This window comes from Oncorhynchus kisutch, linkage group LG21, assembly GCF_002021735.2.
Source record: "Oncorhynchus kisutch isolate 150728-3 linkage group LG21, Okis_V2, whole genome shotgun sequence".
NCBI classification, from domain to species: domain Eukaryota; kingdom Metazoa; phylum Chordata; class Actinopteri; order Salmoniformes; family Salmonidae; genus Oncorhynchus; species Oncorhynchus kisutch.
In genome coordinates this window covers 28,629,006-28,647,577 of record NC_034194.2, presented here as the reverse complement: position 1 = coordinate 28,647,577, position 18,572 = coordinate 28,629,006, and the positions used below count along the sequence as shown (strand labels likewise).

Below are 18,572 nucleotides of genomic sequence, written 5' to 3'. Positions count from 1 at the left end.
AAGTACCATATAATCTTTAGCGACCACAGAGAGTCAAGACACACGTTTAAAACATCCCATCCGAAAGACGGCCCCTTACACAGGGCAATGTCCCCAATCACTGACCTGGGTCATTGGGATATTTTTATAGACTAGAGGAAAGAGTGCCTCCTACTGGCCCTCCATCACCACTTCCAGCAGCATCTGGTCTCTCATCCAGGAACAACCCTGCTTAGCTTCAGAGGTAAACCAGCAGTGGGGTCTCTCTCTCATCCCTATCTCGCTCTGCCAAATGGCTGGCTTGTTCCCTCTTTCTTCCTCCCTAATTTTCTCCTCTCGTTATGTAAATGACCTGCTGCAGCAGTTGAGATGTGGCCAAGCCATAGCTGCTTACAGACCTCTCAGCTTGGACAGCTTTTTCAGGCAGGTGATTATCCATATTTGGATATACTAAAAACGTTGATGACCACTTTGCTGCTGGCGCTTCTTATTATATTCATCAGAACTGGGAATCTAAAAAAGTTATAAGCCCTAGTACCACTTTGAGATCTGAGCTCTTAAGTTGACTTTCAATCAGTGACTGGTGTTTTCTCTTCTATCCTCTTCTCTCCAAGGAGTTATCTAGCCAGCTCTGAGAGAAGAAGCTTCTCCACACCAAGTTAGAAAGCTCAGCCTTATTCCTTGTCCTGGCTCTGCTAGCTCAACCACTGTTCATCTTCCTCCAACTCCACAGGCTCTTCTTTCTCTCTCTCTCCTTCCTCCTATTTTCTTTCTTCCCCTTCTCTCTCTCTCTCTCTCTCTCTCTCTCTCTCTCTCTCTCTCTCTCTCTCTTCCCCTCTCTCTCTCTCTCTCTCTCTCTTCCCCTCTCTCTCTCTCTCTCTTCCCCTCTCTCTCTCTCTCTCTCTCTCTCTCTCTCTCTCTCTCTCTCTCTCTCTCTCTCTCTCGCTCTCTCTTCCCCCCTCTCTCTCTCTCTCTCTCTCTCCTTTCTATTTTTCCTCTTTCTCTTCTTTCTCTCTCTCTCCTTCCTCCTATTTTGTTTCTCCCCCTTCTCTCTCTCTCTCCAACTCTCTCTCTCTCTCTCTCTTCCCCCTTCTCTCTCTCTCTCTCTCTCAAACTCTCTCTCTCTCTCTCCAACTCTCTCTCTCTCTCTCCAACTCTCTCTCTCTCTCTCCAACTCTCTCTCTCTCTCCAACTCTCTCTCTCTCTCTCCAACTCTCTCTCTCTCTCTCCAACTCTCTCTATCCTCTACCAAGCAGTAGTGGTACACAAGGCTGCAGTAATTTAGCATCATTAGGTGGCTGAGTGAACTCTCTGACCACAGAAATGGTAAATGTTAAATCTCCTCCGGCAACCAAGCGGCCTGCTTTTGTCGGCTGAATAATGACATTATATCTGGAACAGAAGTCTCAGCATCCACCGTCTCCCACCATGGCTATTGTCATCAGTCAATGGCTGCCACAGTGATTAGGACCACTCCGTATGGCTTCCATATATTTAGCATATAGCGTCAGTAGCATGGCTGGTCTGAGATGTGAGTGTCAGATACATGGAAGGGTGTGTGCAGGGGGGGGGATGGCTTACCTTTCTCCTCTGTGTTGTCTTTGTCACTTCTTTGTAACCCTGGCATACTGTAGCTGAATAGAGAATAGAAGCATTAAATAGGCTGTCGCTGTGTGTGTGTGCGCGTGCTAGTCTCCTCCACATCACAGGGTGTCTGCCACACAATGCACAGGCAGCACAACATCTGGCCTTGTACACAGGCCTGTGGGCTGGGTGTGCTTGCATGCATGTCTTAGTGTGAGTCTGTGTCCCTGTGGGCTTTACTGTTCAGTGTGTGTACAGTTTGTATTTTTGCATATACTTGGACAGTGTGTGAGTACTTGTGTGCATAAATGTTTCATGTTTTATCTTTTCCAACGCCTGCGTCTGTGTACACAGATAAATCCTTGGCTGTTGACGCCACTACGCTAGTTCTGTTTTCAGGTGATGAATAATGTGTAAAGGCACTCACTGGGTCGTGGTGGTTATACTCAGAGAGAAAGCAGCGTGGCAATCAGGGTTTATTTATGGTCAGGGACAGATTAAAACAGGCCATTCGCTTACATAGATTAATCAAGTAATTACCCAGAACAAGAGAGGAGGACAATGTATCCTGATTTGTAAAGGGGGTATTGGCTTGTGGCTAGAAATAATATTTATCAACAGATTTGTCAGAATGTTATTTTTGAATCATAACGTTATTATCAGAATGTGATTTGGTATTTGTAAGGGTGTTATCAGGTTTAAGGCAAGGTGATGTTGAATGGATCCTTTTCATCTTTCGATGCTAAAATGAATATTCCAGTGAAATATCCTTCTCATGGTTGGTTGGATCTCCCATTGTTACATGCTGTGTATTTCTGAATCTAGAAGTCTAATGCCCTAGTTTCACAGGCCAATTCCCTGTTTAATACTTTTAACCTCTTCAGCTCCTCGATATAAAATCTACATCTCTACTAGTTTTCTGTTTCATTTCTACTGGTCTTGTATTCTATCTCTACTGGTTTTCTGTTAACTTCTACTGGTCTTGTATTCCATCTCTACTGGTTTTCTGTTTCATTTCTACTGGTCTTGTATTCTATCTCTACTGGTTTTCTGTTAACATCTACTGGTCTTGTATTCCATCTCTACTAGTTTTCTGTTTCATTTCTACTGGTCTTGTATTCTATCTCTACTGGTTTTCTGTTAACTTCTACTGGTCTTGTATTCCATCTCTACTGGTTTTCTGTTAACTTCTACTGGTCTTGTATTCTATCTCTACTGGTTTTCTGTTAACTTCTACTGGTCTTGTATTCTATCTCTACTGGTTTTCTGTTAACTTCTACTGGTCTTGTATTCTATCTCTACTGGTTTTCTGTTAACTTCTACTGGTCTTGTATTCCATCTACTAGTTTTCTGTTTCATTTCTACTGGTCTTGTATTCTATCTCTACTGGTTTTCTGTTAACTTCTACTGGTCTTGTATTCCATCTCTACTAGTTTTCTGTTCCATTTCTACTGGTTTTCTGTTTCATGTCTACTGGTTTTCTGTTAACTTCTACTGGTCTTGTATTCCATTTCTATTGGTTTTCTGTTTCATTTCTACTGGTTTTCTGTTTCATGTCTACTGGTTTTCTGTTAACTTCTACTGGTCTTGTATTCCATTTCTATTGGTTTTCTGTTTCATTTCTACTGGTTTTCTGTTTCATGTCTACTGGTTTTCTGTTAACTTCTACTGGTCTTTTATTCCATCTCTACTGTTTTTTTGTTCACAAAGATAGTTAGAACATGGCTATAAAGGCAGTGGTATTATTGTTGTAGAATTAATAGTCCTATAATTGATTGTATGATATACAGCACCCACACAGTATAATATACATGATTTCTCTCAGTCAAGTGTACAGTATGTAATTAGTGGTAGACAGACACACAGGAATACTTTTGCAGTATTGCCAAGTCTCTTTAAAATAATACACTGATACAAAATATAAATGCAACAATGTCAAAGATTTTACTGAGTTACAGTTCATATAAGGAAATCAGTTAATTGAAATAAATGCATTAAACCCTAGTCTATGGATTTAACATGACTGGGAATACAGATGTGCATCTGTTGGTTATAGATATCTTTTTTTTTAAATAGGGGCGTGGATCAGAAAACCAGTCAGTATCTGGTGTGACCACCATTTGCCTCATGCAGCGCAACACATCTCCTTCACATAGTTGATCAGACTGTTGATTGTGGCCTGTAGAATGTTGTCCCCACTCCTCTTCAATGGCTGTGAAAAGTTGATGAATATTGGCAGGAACTGAAACACGCTGTCGTACACAACGAGCCAGAGCATCCCAAACATGCTCCATGGGTGACATGTCTGGTGAGTATGCAGGCCATGGAAGAACTGGGGCATTTTCAGCTTCCAGTTATTGTGTACAGATCCTTGCGACATGGGTCTGTGCATTATCATGCTGAAACATGAGGTGATGGCTGCGGATGAATGGCACAACAGTGGGCCTCAGGTTCTCGTCACGGTATCTCTGTAACTCTGTGCATTCAAATTGCCATCAATAAAATGGAATTGTGTTTCGTTGTCCATAGCTTATGCCTGCTCATACCATAACCCCACCGCCACCATGGGGCACTCTGTTCACAACGTTGACATCAGCAAACCACTCGCCCACACAACACCATAAAAACGGTCTGCCATCTGCCTGGTACAGTTGAAACCATGATTAATCCATGAAGAGCACACTTCTCCAGCGTGCCAGTGTCATTGAAGGTGAGCGTTCGCCCACTGAAGTCGTTTACGACGCTGAACTGCAGTCAGGTCAAGACCCTGGTGAGAATGACGAACACGCTGATGAGCTTCCCTGAGACTGTTTCTGAGAGTTTGTGCAGAAATACTTTAGTTGTACAAAGCCGCTGATTCAGGTGGCTGGTCTGACGATCCCACAGGTGAAGAAGCTGGATGTGGAGGTCTTGGGCTGGTGGTTACATGTGGTCTGCGGTTGTGAGGCCGGTTGGACATACTGCCAAATTCTCTAAAACTACGTTGGTAGAGAAATTAACATTAAATTCTCTGGCAACAGCACTGGAGGACTTTCCTGCAGTCAGCATGCCAATTGCACACTCCCTCAAAACTGGAGACATCTGTGCCATTGTGTTGTGTGACAAAACTGCACCTTATTGTGCTCAGCGCAAGGTGCACCTGTGTAATGATCATGCCATTTAATGAGCTTCTTGATATGCTACACCTGTCAGGTGGATGGATTATCTTGGCAAGTGAGAGAGGCTCACTAACAGGGATGTAAACACATTTGGACCAATACATTACATGTTGTGTTTATATTTTTGTTCAGTGTACATATTAAATCTAAACGTAACATCTTGGTTTATATAGAGGTTATATTTAATGTAAACTAACCAGCCAAATATATAATGTGGAATGTGCAGTGTATAATGTTATATTTCATTTTCAGTTGCAAAAGCATGACTAGAAAGCCATCCAGCTACAGCATAGCCCAGACAATGTGAGCCCCTTAATTGGCCTAGTGTCCTTGGTTCCTCCTCACACAGTGGTAGATTAGTGCTAGCTGCCCTTGTCTATCGTTGATTGTCGGCAGGGCAGGTTGGGTACTTCAGTGCAGGGAGCAACAGACATGCTATCTACAACACAGCAGGAGGCCACTGCCTCTCCCTGACACTGCTCGTCAACAAGGAAAGAAAGTTCACAATAACCCACTTATTCTCCACCATAATGGCTGTTTTAAGACGTTCACACACATCCACTGTATGGCTACCTCCCTAGATTGTTCTGTTTTAAAAAGCATGAGAACCTGTAGTGTGTTAGCAACACTCACCACAACAAACAAGGCTCGAATCCACAATATCATAGTAGAGTCCTGGACAGGGGTAGTTGGAATCCACAATATCATAGTAGAGACCTGGACAGGGGTAGTTGGAATCCACAATATCATAGTAGAGACCTGGACAGGGGTAGTTGGAATCCACAATATCATAGTAGAGACCTGGACAGGGGTAGTTGGAATCCACAATATCATAGTAGAGTCCTGGACAGGGGTAGTTGGAATCCACAATATCATAGTAGAGACCTGGACAGGGGTAGTTGGAATCCACAATATCATAGTAGAGACCTGGACAGGGGTAGTTGGAATCCACAATATCATAGTAGAGACCTGGACAGGGGTAGTTGGAATCCACAATATCATAGTAGAGACCTGGACAGGGGTAGTTGGAATCCACAATATCATAGTAGAGACCTGGACAGGGGTAGTTGGAATCCACAATATCATAGTAGAGACCTGGACAGGGGTAGTTGGAATCCACAATATCATAGTAGAGTCCTGGACAGGGGTAGTTGGAATCCACAATATCATAGTAGAGACCTGGACAGGGGTAGTTGGAATCCACAATATCATAGTAGAGACCTGGACAGGGGTAGTTGGAATCCACAATATCATAGTAGAGTCCTGGACAGGGGTAGTTGGAATCCACAATATCATAGTAGAGTCCTGGACAGGGGTAGTTGGAATCCACAATATCATAGTAGAGTCCTGGACAGGGGTAGTTGGAATCCACAATATCATAGTAGAGACCTGGACAGGGGTAGTTGGAATCCACAATATCATAGTAGAGACCTGGACAGGGGTAGTTGGAATCCACAATATCATAGTAGAGTCCTGGACAGGGGTAGTTGGAATCCACAATATCATAGTAGAGTCCTGGACAGGGGTAGTTGGAATCCACAATATCATAGTAGAGTCCTGGACAGGGGTAGTTGGAATCCACAATATCATAGTAGAGTCCTGGACAGGGGTAGTTGGAATGCAGAAAAAGGTCAAAACACACAATAGGATATTTTTTTTTATATAGTACTAGTTTCCGAAGGTAAATTGAAAGCAGTACTCTGTATTGCCTTTGAAGTGAACACATCAGAGTCCTTGACAGTGGCTGGCAGATGTATCATAATATATACCCTGCCTGTCTCAATACACAGGTAGGAAAAACACACAGAAAACCAGCCAATAAAAACATATGAATGATAAAATCACAGCATATTTGAGGCTATGGCAAGCGCAGGGAGAGATTTTTCTGTTTTGAAAAGTATGATAACCTTGCCGTGAAATGTATTGAAAGTGAGATTACATTTTTAAAAGACGCACACTGGGAAAGCTGGTAGGCGGAGAGAGAGAGAGAGGATAAGGGGAAAGAGGGAGCGAGAGAGAGAGAGGATAAGGGGAAAGAGGGAGCGAGAGAGAGAGAGAGGATAAGGGGAAAGAGGGAGCGAGAGAGAGAGAGAGAGGATAAAGGGAAAGAGGGAGCGAGAGAGAGAGGATAAGGGGAAAGAGGGAGCGAGAGAGAGAGAGAGGATAAGGGGAAAGAGGGAGCGAGAGAGAGAGAGAGGATAAGGGGAAAGAGGGAGCATGAGAGAGAGAGGATAAGGGGAAAGAGGGAGCGAGAGAGAGAGAGAGGATAAGGGGAAAGAGGGAGCGAGAGAGAGAGAGAGAGAGAGAGAGAGGATAAGGGGAAAGATGGAGCATGAGAGAGAGAGGATAAGGGGAAAGAGGGAGCGAGAGAGAGAGAGAGGATAAGGGGAAAGAGGGAGCGAGAGAGAGGGAGAGGATAAGGGGAAAGAGGGAGCGAGAGAGAGAGAGAGAGGATAAGGGGAAAGAGGGAGCGAGAGAGAGAGAGAGGATAAGGGGAAAGAGGGAGCGAGAGAGAGAGAGAGGATAAGGGGAAAGAGGGAGCGAGAGAGAGAGAGAGGATAAGGGGAAAGAGGGAGCGAGCGAGAGAGAGAGAGAGGATAAGGGGAAAGAGGGAGCGAGAGAGAAAGAGGATAAGGGGAAAGAGGGAGCGAGAGAGAGAGAGAGGATAAGGGGAAAGAGGGAGCGAGAGAGGATAAGGGGAAAGAGGGAGCGAGAGAGAGAGGATAAGGGGAAAGAGGGAGTGAGAGAGAGAGAGACAGGATAAGGGGAAAGAGGGAGCGAGAGAGAGAGGATAAGGGGAAAGAGGGAGCGAGAGAGAGAGAGAGAGAGAGGATAAGGGGAAAGAGGGAGCGAGAGAGAGAGAGAGGATAAGGGGAAAGAGGGAGCGAGAGAGAGAGAGGATAAGGGGAAAGAGGGAGCGAGAGAGAGAGAGAGAGAGGATAAGGGGAAAGAGGGAGCGAGAGAGAGAGAGAGGATAAGGGGAAAGAGGGAGCGAGAGAGAGAGAGAGAGAGAGAGAGAGAGAGAGGATAAGGGGAAAGAGGGAGCGAGAGAGAGAGAGAGAGAGAGAGGATAAGGGGAAAGAGGGAGCGAGAGAGAGAGAGAGAGGATAAGGGGAAAGAGGGAGCGAGAGAGAGAGAGGATAAGGGGAAAGAGGGAGCGAGAGAGAGAGAGAGAGAGAGAGAGGATAAGGGGAAAGAGGGAGCGAGAGAGAGAGAGAGGATAAGGGGAAAGAGGGAGCGAGACAGGAATGGTGAGAACAGCTTCTGAATTAGGCTCAAATAAAAAAGGAAATCCACATCACTATTTCAGTCAAATGCTGGAAGATCTAGTGCGGATAAGATGAAACTCTGCATCTGTAAAGGAGACAGTCTCACCACGGCGTGATTAAATAGAAACCAGCTTCCCTAGGAAAACTAAACAGCCGTTCCACGTAGGAAGATCTAGTGATTCACGGCTTACAGAAATATTTTCATACAGCTCCTAACTAACATGCAGCTTTGATAAATTCTATCTTTAATGTCACTGTTTGTTTTTGGATGTTTGAATAGTAATTGTTGGTTTATCATTGTGAAAGTCACTATACTATTAGAGTATTCCTTGTATTGTTGTGACCTTTATTCAGCCTTAGATAGGGGGGGGGGCGGCTGTCTCTAATTGTGGCCGAATATAACATCCCCCTGTCTGAACTGTACAGGCGCTTCTCCAAACCCAAACGATAATCTTTTGTATTCACAAACCTTATTTTCACATTTGGAAAAACTGATGGTACCTTCAATTCTTATCAAAGCTTCTCCTTCAGCGGTACCTACAAAACAACTAGCTGAACCAACACATGTTGAAAGCACAATGTATCAGTCTGCTTTTGACTATCCTGGGAAATGTGCAGTGTGGATAGGCTGTAGTCTTCACATTTCTGTTGATGTTACATCATTACTGGTCCTGTTAAGGTCACAGTTTTCTTTGGCAATTGAAGTTCTCACACTTTTCATACCAGTAAAGCATGTTAAATTGAATAAACTGTATTTCACAGGACACAGTATGGCCATTTCTGTAGGAAATGTGCAGCCTCTTAATCTCTCTCTGGGATAAATGTTACAACTCTCTGTGGAGTGCTGTTCTTTACATTTCATTAATCAGACCTCATGCCTTTTCAGCTGATCACCCCCGTTGCTGACATTTAGATTTGCAATTGGTGGAAGAAAGCGAAATCAGTCGCATCCCCTTCTAATAGGGAGAGACAGAGAAAGAGCATTAGAGGGTGAGAGGGAGCTCATTGTCTAAAACACATTGTTACCCCTGCTGCTAGCTGGGTGACCTTGTAAGCCTAAATATGGTGAAAAATTACCTCTCTCTCTCTTCTCCCCCTCTCTCTCTTCTCTCGCCCCCATCTCTCTCTCTCTCTCTTCATATATATATATATATATATATATATCTCCTATTTCATTCTTCAGAAGTGCTCAGAATCTAATATTAATGGTGGGAGAGGAATCCCATTCCCACATTTTAATGCAGTAGCCTCACCGCTTGATTTACTATTTATATGTTGATTACGTTGAACCTTAGGTGGGCGGGGCAGCAGGCGTGGCCAATGGCACGGTAGCCGACCAAACAATTTTGAGGCCCTTCTTTTGGTTGCAGAGACAAATTGTTGCTGTTTAAAAGCTCATTTCCAGCATTTCTACAAGTTGCCACGTGGCAGAGATTTATATTTACAGTTTAAGCTAATTTCATGCAATTCTACACATTTTTCTATGTCTTATGCAGTGTTCTTAAACTAATTGAGTGACTCGATGGGGGCCCCATGCCATGACATGACAGAAATACTCCCAAATGCATAACATTTTACATTCTCCATGACTGTCTAGCTGTTATTTTGGTAATCGTTAGTTCTCAAAGATGATCTTATTTACAAACATATACAGTGTTGTGAAAAAGTATTTGCACCCTTTCTAACTCTACTTTCCCATATTTCTGATACTGAATTATCAGATCTTCAACCAAAACATAATATTAGATCAAGGGAACCTGAGTGAACAAATAACACAACAATTACATACTTATTTCATTTATTACATAAACAAAGTTATACAACACCCAATGCCCCTGTGTGAAGAAAAACTAATTCCACCATTACACTCACTAACTGGTTGTGCCACCTCTCGCTGCAACGACTCCAACCAAACACTTCCTGTAGTTGTTCATCAGTCTGTCATGTCGCTGTGGAGGAATTTTGTCCCACTCTTCCATACAGAACTGCTTTAACTCAGTGACATTTGTGGGTTTTTAAGTATGAACTTCTCATTTCAAGTCTGCCACAACATCTCATTTGGGATTAGGTCTGGGCTTTGACCCTTCCAAAACTTCACATTTGTTGCTTTTTTAGACATTTTCATGTAGACTTGATTGTGTGTTTTGGATCATTGTCTTGCTGCATGACCCAGCTACACTTAAGCTTCAGCTCACGGACGGATGGCCTGCCATTCTCCTGTGGAATTTTTTACATTTTTTTTATTTTATTTCACCTTTAATTAACCAGGTAGGCCAGTTGAGAACAAGTTCTCATTTACAACTGCGACCTGGCCAAGATAAAGCAAAGCAGTTCGACACATACAACAACACAGAATTACACATGGAGTAAAACAAACATACAGTCAATAATACAGTATAAACAAGTCTATATACAATGTGAGCAAATGAGGTGAGAAGGGAGGTAAAGGCAAAAAAAAGGCCATGGTGGCAAAGTAAATACAATATAGCAAGTAAAACACTGGAATGGTAGATTTGCAGTGGAAGAATGTGCAAAGTAGAAATAACAATAATGGGGTGCAAAGGAGCAAAATAAATAAATAAAATAAAAAGAGGTAGTTGTTTGGGCTAAATTATAGATGGGCTATGTACAGGTGCAGTAACCTGTGAGCTGCACTGACAGTTGGTGCTTAAAGATAGTGAGGGAGATAAGTGTTTCCAGTTTCAGAGATTTTTGTAGTTCGTTCCAGTCATTGGCAGCAGATAACTGGAAGAAGAGGCGGCCAAAGAAAGAATTGGTTTTGGGGGTGACCAGAGAGATATACCTGCTGGAGCGCGTGCTACAGGTGGCTGATGCTATGGTGACCAGCGAGCTGAGATAAGGGGGGACTTTACCTAGCAGGGTCTTGTAGATGACATGGAGCCAGTGGGTTTGGCGACGAGTTCGAAGCGAGGGCCAGCCAACGAGAGCATACAGGTCGCAATGGTGGGTAGTATATGGGACTTTGGTGACAAAACGGATTGCACTGTGATAGACTGCATCCAATTTGTGAGTGATCTGATACAGAGCAGAATTCATGGTTGCTTCTATTAAGGCAAGTTGTCCAGGCCCTGAAGCAGCAAAACATCCCCAAACCATCACACTACAACCACCATGCTTGACCGTTGGTATAAGGTTCTTACTGTGGAATACCGGGTTTGGTCCCATTATGCCTGGTGAAAACCAATCACATCCCAAAAGTTATACTTAGACTCACCTGTCCATAGAACATTCTTATTGATGATCATCCAGGTGCTTCCATGTTCTTTTTGGCAAACTGGAGTCAACTTTTTGGGTGAGATGTGTCCCATTATATTATGTCTGGTGAAAATCACACTCTCCTTTTCTTCTCTCTACTCTACCTCTCTACTCTACCTCTCTACTCTCTGCCTCTCTACCTCTACTAGAGGTCGACCGATTAATCGTAATGGCCGATTAATTAGGGCCTATTTCAAGTTTTCATAACAATCGGAAATCTGTATTTTTGGACACCGATTTATTTGTTTTTTTTACACCTTTATTTAATCTTTATTTAACTAGGCAAGTCAGTTAAGAACACATTCTTATTTTCAATGACGGCCTAGGAACGGTGGGTTAACTGCCTCGTTCAGGGGCAGAAAGACAGATTTTCACCTTGTCAGCTCGGGGGATTCAATCTTACAACCTTACAGTTAACGAGTCCAACGCAATAACGACCTGCCTCTCTCTCGTTGCACTCCACAAGAAGACTGCCTGTTACAGGAATGCAGTAAACCAAGGTAAGTTGCTAGCTAGCATTAAACTTATCTTATAAAAAACAATCAATCATAATCACTAGTTAACTACACATGGTTGATGATATTACTAGATATTATCTAGCGTGTCATGCGTTGCGTATAATCTGACTTAGCATACAAGCATACAAGCATACAAGTATCTGACTGAGCGGTGGTAGGCAGAAGCAGGCACGTAAACATTCATTCAAACAGCACTTTCATGCGTTTTGCCAGCAGATCTTCGTTGTGCGTCAAGCATTGCGCTGTTTATGACTTCAAGCATATTAACTCCCGAGATGAGGCTGGTGTAACCAAAGTGAAATGGCTGGCTAATAGCGTTTCAAACGTCACTCACTCGCTCGCTCTGAGCCTTGGAGTGGTTGTTTCCCTTGCTCTGCATGGGTAACGCTGCTTCGAGGGTGGCTGTTGTCGTTGTGTTTCTGGTTCGAGCCCAGGGAGGAGCGAGGAGAGGGAGGGAAGCTATACTGTTACACTGGAAATACTAAAATGCCTATAATAACATCCAATAGTCAAAGGTTAAGGAAATACAAATGGTATAGAGAGAAATAGTCCTATAATTCCTATAATAACTACAACCTAAAACTTCTTACCTGGGAATATTGAAGACTCATGTTAAAAGGAACCACCAGCTTTCATATGTTCTCATGTTCTGAGCAAGGAACTGAAACGTTAGCTTTCTTACATAGCACATATTGCACTTTTACTTCTCCAACACTTTGTTTTGGCATTATTTAAACCAAATTGAACATGTTTCATTATTTATTTGAGGCTAAATAGATTTTTATTGATGTATTATATTAAGTTAAAATAAGTGTTAATTCAGTATTTTTGTAAATGTCATTATTACAAATAAAATAAATAAAACAATTCGAAGATTAATCGGTATCGGCATTGAAAAATCATAATCGGTCGACCTCTACTCTCCACCTCTACTCTCCACCTCTCTACTCTACCTCTCTACTCTACCTCTCTACTCTACCTCTACTCTACCTCTCTACCTCTCTACTCTCTACCTCTCTATCTCTCTTCCTCTATCACCTCTATTACCTCTCTACCTCTATTACCTCTCTACCTCTATTACCTCTCTACCTCTATTACCTCTCTACCTCTCTACCTCTCTACTCTACCTCTCTACTCTACCTCTACTCTACCTCTCTACCTCTCTTCTCTCTACCTCTATTACCTCTCTACCTCTCCACCTCTATTACCTCTCTACCTCTATTCCCTCTCTACCTCTATTACCTCTCTACCTCTATTACCTCTCTACCTCTATTACCTCTCTACCTCTATTACCTCTCTACCCCTATTACCTCTCTACCTCTATTCCCTCTCTACGTCTATTAACTCTCTACCTCTATTACCTCTCTACCTCTATTCCCTCTCTACCTCTATTACCTCTCTACCTCTATTACCTCTCTACCTCTATTACCTCTCTACCTCTATTACCTCTCTACCTCTATTACCTCTCTACCTCTATTACCTCTCTACCTCTATTCCCTCTCTACCTCTATTACCTCTCTACCTCTCTACCTCTATTACCTCTCTTCTCTCTACCTCTCTTCTCTCTACCTCTATTACCTCTCTACCTCTCTTCTCTCTTCTCTCTACCTCTATTACCTCTCTACCTCTCTTCTCTCTACCTCTATTACCTCTCTACCTCTCTTCTCCCTACCTCTATTACCTATATACCTCTCTTCTCTCTACCTCTATTACCGCTCTACCTCTCTTCTCTCTACCTCTTACCTCTTCTCGCTACCTCTCTTCTCTCTACCTCTATCACCTCTCTACCTCTCGTCTCTCGTCTCTATTCTCTCTACCTCTATTACCTCTCTACCTCTATTACCTCTCTACCTCTATTACCTCTCTACCTCTCTCTCTACCTCTATTACCTCTCTACCTCTATCTCTACCTCTATTACCTCTCTACCTCTCTCTCTACCTCTATCCTCTCTACCTCTATTACCTCTCTACCTCTCTCTCTACCTCTATTACCTCTTTACCTCTCTCTCTACCTCTATTACCTCTCTACCTCTCTCTCTACCTCTATTCTCTCTACCTCTATTACCTCTCTACCTCTCTCTCTACCTCTATTACCTCTATACCTCTCTCTCTACCTCTATTACCTCTCTACCTCTACTACCTCTCTACCTCTATTACCTCTCTACCTCTATTCCCTCTCTACCTCTATTCTCTCTACCTCTCTCTCTACCTCTATTACCTCTCTACCTCTCGTCTCTATTCTCTCTACCTCTCTCTCTACCTCTCTCTCTACCTCTCTCTCTCTACCTCTTTTCTCTACCTCTCTTATTTCTACCTCTATTACCTCTCTACCTCTATTCCTCTGTCTTTCTCTCTACCTGTGTTTTCTCTATGACCTCTCTACCTCTACTACCTCTCTACCTCTACTACCTCTCTACCTCTACTACCTCTCTACCTCTACTACCTCTCTACCTCTATTCCTCTGTCTTTCTCTCTACCTGTGTTTTCTCTACTACCTCTCTACCTCTACTACCTCTCTACCTCTATTCCTCTGTCTTTCTCTCTACCTGTGTTTTCTCTATCACCTCTCTACCTCTCTTCTTGTTCGTGGGAGATGCATTAGTGTGATATGCGGATGGTTGTCCCACTGTTGTGGAGTGAAGCAGAACACTTCTCTGTCTTTATGCTGTCCGGCTGATCAATGTGCGTCAGTTTGAATGACAACAACCTTCAGAGTACAGTATATGCAGAGACCTCTATTCTATTCCCCAGGGGAATAGCTTGGCGACACACTAATTTAAGCAGTTTTCCTTCACTCTATACTTTACATACTGTAAGAACAAACTTTTTGGACCAATCAATTTTATCTGCATGTGACTGACAGCTGTTTTATGGCATTAAAGGGTGATGTCTGACGTTTTAATGAAACAGAGTTGTAGGTTATGGTGCCCCATATTTTCTCCTGCTTGTGTACCTTTTTGTTTCTTGGAGTAGCTTGCTGATGAATATGATCGGGATTGGCACAGCCATAACATTTGCTCATGGACCCCAATATTTATTCCCAATGTGCCACACAGTAGAGCCAACTTCTTTTATGAACACACGTCATCAGAAGTGCACCATTTATCCTCTGATATCCTCTTCTATCCTCTCCTAAGCATCCAGAACAGGAAAATAAGATCCCTGGGCTCTTTAGTTAATTGAATGTAGATGTTGGTTAGGATGACATATGGAAAGGGTTGAGTATTGAGGAGGACCAGTGATGTGTGTGTTTACCCTGGTCTATATCAAATCAAATGTTATTTGTCACATGCGCCGAATGCAATAGGTGTAGACCGTACTGTGAAATGCTTACTTACAAGCCCTTAACTCTGTAAGAAAATAGAGTTAAGAAAATATTTACAACAAAAAAAAGTTATAAAATGAGACTAAATACAGGGGGTACCAGTACCAAGTCAATGTGCGGGGTACAGGTTAGTCGAGGTCATTTGTACATGTAGGTAGGAGTGGAGTGACTATGCATAGATAATAAACAGAGAGTAGCAGCAGGGGGGGGGGTGTCAATGCAAATTGTCCGAGTGGCCATTTTGATGAATTGTTCAGCAGTCTTATGGCCCCAGGGTGTATACAATATAGAGTAGAGGAGTGCAACACGTGGGCAGAATTAGGATTCTCCATTCAAACTAGACCCTGCCCATTGTCAGGCTTGATTGATAAAAGTACAGGAAGTTAAAGACTGAAGAAGGTTGTTTGACATTACAGGTAAATTGAAATCATGACGATACATTTGAACAACAGGATTTTATTTTGATACCTCGTGGGATTTAATCCAACATGCTGACCTTGCACAATGGAAGGTCAAGGTGAAGACGTCTGCCATCTTGGTCTCTCCAGTCAATCTCCTCGTGACAGAGTTCTCCAGGCCTTACATGTTTTCCCTCCAACCAAATCAAAATCCATCTCCCTGGATGCACAATGTTCCTGTCTTTCTGTCTGGGATTATGGTCTTATCCTGCTGCCTTTCTGTACATGATACTTTCTGAATGCCTGCCTCTGTGTGTCTTTGTCTGTATGCCTGCCTGCCTACTGGCCTGTCTGCCCCATCTCTCTACTTGTCTGTCTATCCATCTGTCTACTCCGCTCCATCCACCCCAGCCAAGACCTCCTCTGTCTGTCTGTATTTAGATTCCTGCAGTAAACAGAGTCTGATTTGAATCCACTCTGAAAACCAGAAGCAGAGCTCCTCTCTGTAAGGGGAAACATGTTTTCTCCTCAAATCAAAGCCAGCCAGGGTTCTAGCAGTGTGTGTCTGGCTTCTGTAGTCTGTTCTAAGGGCTGTGTGTTATGGTATTGGCAGGGAGAGGAGAGAAGGATGGCAGACGAGGAGAGGGACAGGGTCCTTTGGGTGTCTGGTGTACTGTGTGGGTGCAGATTGGAACAGACCTCGCAACCCACTGTCTATCCCTGGCAGGACTGGCTTCTATCTGAGGTTTGGTGGTCGGCTCTAATAACCAGTCACATGATATCACATTCCAATCTCTGTTAGAAGAAATACAATAATAGATTTCCCCAATGACTGGATATTTTCAGTCGGTGGCATTGAAAAGGATTGTTTTGTATTGAAAGGGCAGACAGAATGTTGTTATTCAATACTGTACATGAAAAGGGTAGTTTTGTATTGAAGGGGCAGACAGAATGTTGTTATTCAATACTGTACATGAAAAGGGTTGTTTTGTATTGAAGGGGCAGACAGAATGTTGTTATTCAATACTGTACATGAAAAGGGTAGTTTTGTATTGAAGGGGCAGACAGAATGTTGTTATTCAATACTGTACATGAAAAGGGTTGTTTTGTATTGAAGGGGCAGACAGAATGTTGTTATTCAATACTGTACATGAAAAGGGTTGTTTTGTATTGAAGGGGCAGACAGAATGTTGTTATTCAATACTGTACATGAAAAGGATTGTTTTGTATTGAAAGGGCAGACAGAATGTTGTTATTCAATACTGTACATGAAAAGGGTTGTTTTGTATTGAAGGGGCAGACAGAATGTTGTTATTCAATACTGTACATGAAAATGATTGTTTTGTATTGAAGGGGCAGACAGAATGTTGTTATTCAATACTGTACATGAAAAGGGTTGTTTTGTATTGAAGGGGCAGACAGAATGTTGTTATTCAATACTGTACATGAAAAGGGTTGTTTTGTATTGAAGGGGCAGACAGAATGTTGTTATTCAATACTGTACATGAAAAGGGTTGTTTTGTATTGAAGGGGCAGACAGAATGTTGTTATTCAATACTGTACATGAAAAGGGTTGTTTTGTATTGAAGGGGCAGACAGAATGTTGTTATTCAATACTGTACATGAAAAGGGTTGTTTTGTATTGAAGGTGCAGACAGAATGTTGTTATTCAATACTGTACATGAAAAGGGTTGTTTTGTATTGAAGGGGCAGACAGAATGTTGTTATTCAATACTGTACATGAAAAGGGTTGTTTTGTATTGAAGGGGCAGACAGAATGTTGTTATTCAATACTGTACATGAAAAGGGTTGTTTTGTATTGAAGGGGCAGACAGAATGTTGTTATTCAATACTGTACATGAAAAGGGTTGTTTTGTATTGAAGGTGCAGACAGAATGTTGTTATTCAATACTGTACATGAAAAGGGTTGTTTTGTATTGAAGGGGCAGACAGAATGTTGTTATTCAATACTGTACATGAAAAGGGTTGTTTTGTATTGAAGGGGCAGACAGAATGTTGTTATTCAATACTGTACATGAAAAGGGTTGTTTTGTATTGAAGGGGCAGACAGAATGTTGTTATTCAATACTGTACATAAAAAGGGTTGTTTTGTATTGAAGGGGCAGACAGAATGTTGTTATTCAATACTGTACATGAAAAGGGTTGTTTTGTATTGAAGGGGCAGACAGAATGTTGTTATTCAATACTGTACATGAAAAGGGTTGTTTTGTATTGAAGGGGCAGACAAAACTTTGACATTCAATACTGTACATGGACTCTTCCTGTACAATAGAAGGATGATGTCACTGGATAAACAAAATGTGTATTTTTCTTTTGCTCTCTTGCTTTCTTTCTCCCATTCTCTCGCTCTCTCGTGCACTTCAATGATATGGCCTGTATACTGTAGATTGTGTTGAGAGCAGGACTTGAGAGGTCCAGGGTATCGTGTGATATAGTGTGTGTTTAGTCCCCTCCGTCACTGTAAGGGTACCGCTGACAGTCCTTTACTCTAATGCAATGAAATAAACCACTAGTCCTATTCCCCTGTTCCCCTATATCTCTCTCTCTTGTAGCGTCTCTGTGTCATCCTCGTAGCATCGCCCTGTGTGTGTGAAATTGGTTTGCTGATCCGTTGGTGCTGAGTGGCAGAGATGTAATATGGGATGGCATGGTGGTGATGGTGAGCGGCGGCGGTGGGAAGGATGTGATTGCAGAGAGACAGTCGGGATGTAGGATGCTCTCTCACTGGGGGATCACAGGCTACAACACTGGGGGATTACAGGCTACAACACTGGGAGATTACAGGCTACAACACTGGGAGATTACAGGCTACAACACTGGGGGATTACAGGCTACAACACTGGGGGATTACAGGCTACAACACTGGGGGATTACAGGCTACAACACTGGGGGATTACAGGCTACAACACTGGGGGATTACAGGCTACGACACTGGGGGATTACAGGCTACAACACTGGGGGATTACAGGCTACAACACTGGGGGATTACAGGCTACAACACTGGGGGATTACAGGCTACAACACTGGGGGATCACAGGCTACAAC

The 18,572-nt window shown here is 42.7% G+C and overlaps 1 protein-coding gene across 3 annotated transcripts in view; it reads left to right on the top strand.

Annotated features, from left to right (window-relative positions):
* Positions 1-18,572, top strand: part of LOC109866319 (kelch-like protein 29) — a 385,773-nt gene that overhangs the window by 150,608 nt on the left and 216,593 nt on the right. The gene's annotated exons all lie outside the window — the stretch shown is intronic.